The 712-nt window shown below is 53.1% G+C and overlaps 1 pseudogene; it reads left to right on the top strand.

Annotated features, from left to right (window-relative positions):
* On the top strand, positions 1-483 carry LOC102816507 (annotated as a pseudogene).
* Positions 484-712: the final 229 nt, after the last annotated feature.

Raw genomic sequence — 712 nt, forward strand, 5'->3', positions numbered from 1 at the left:
ATGGCATCTGGTGTGGCTGTCTCTGATGGTGTCATCAAAGTGTTCAATGACATGAAGGTGCACAAATCATCGATGCCAGAGGAGGTGAAGAAGCGAAAGAGGGCAGTGCTCTTCTGCTTGAGCGAAGATAAGAAGAACATCATCCTAGAGGAGGGCAAGGAGATCCTGGTGGGTGATGTGGGCCAGACTGTCTGTGACCCCTATGCCACCTTTGTCAAGATGCTGCCAGACAAGGACTGCCACTATGCCCTCTATGACCAATGAGAGCAAAGGAGAATCTGGTTTTTATCTTGTGGTCCCCTGAGTCTGCACCCCTTAAGAGCAAAGTGATCTACGCTAGCTCCAAGAATGCCATCAAGAAGAAGCTGACAGGGATCAAGCATGAATTACAAGCGAACTGCTATAAGGAGGTCAAGACCGCTGCAACTGACTGAGAAACTAGGGGGCAGCGCTGTTATGTCCCTGAAGGGCAAGCCTTTGTGAGCCCCCTCCAGCCCTCTACCTGGAGCATCAGGCAGCCTCAGACCTGCCTATCATGGGCTGCAGGCTGCCCTCTTCCTGCCAGACCTGAGAGGCTGGGGGCATCCCAGCAGGGGGAGGGAAATCCCTTCACCCCAGTTGCCAAACTCCACTCCCTGGACCTTCCTCCTCCCTCCAACCCTGACAGTTCTGGCCTTCCCAAACTACTTTTGATCTTCTGATTCCTTTTGGG

This window comes from Chrysochloris asiatica, unplaced genomic scaffold (genome assembly GCF_000296735.1).
Source record: "Chrysochloris asiatica unplaced genomic scaffold, ChrAsi1.0 scaffold00122, whole genome shotgun sequence".
NCBI classification, from domain to species: Eukaryota; Metazoa; Chordata; class Mammalia; order Afrosoricida; family Chrysochloridae; genus Chrysochloris; species Chrysochloris asiatica.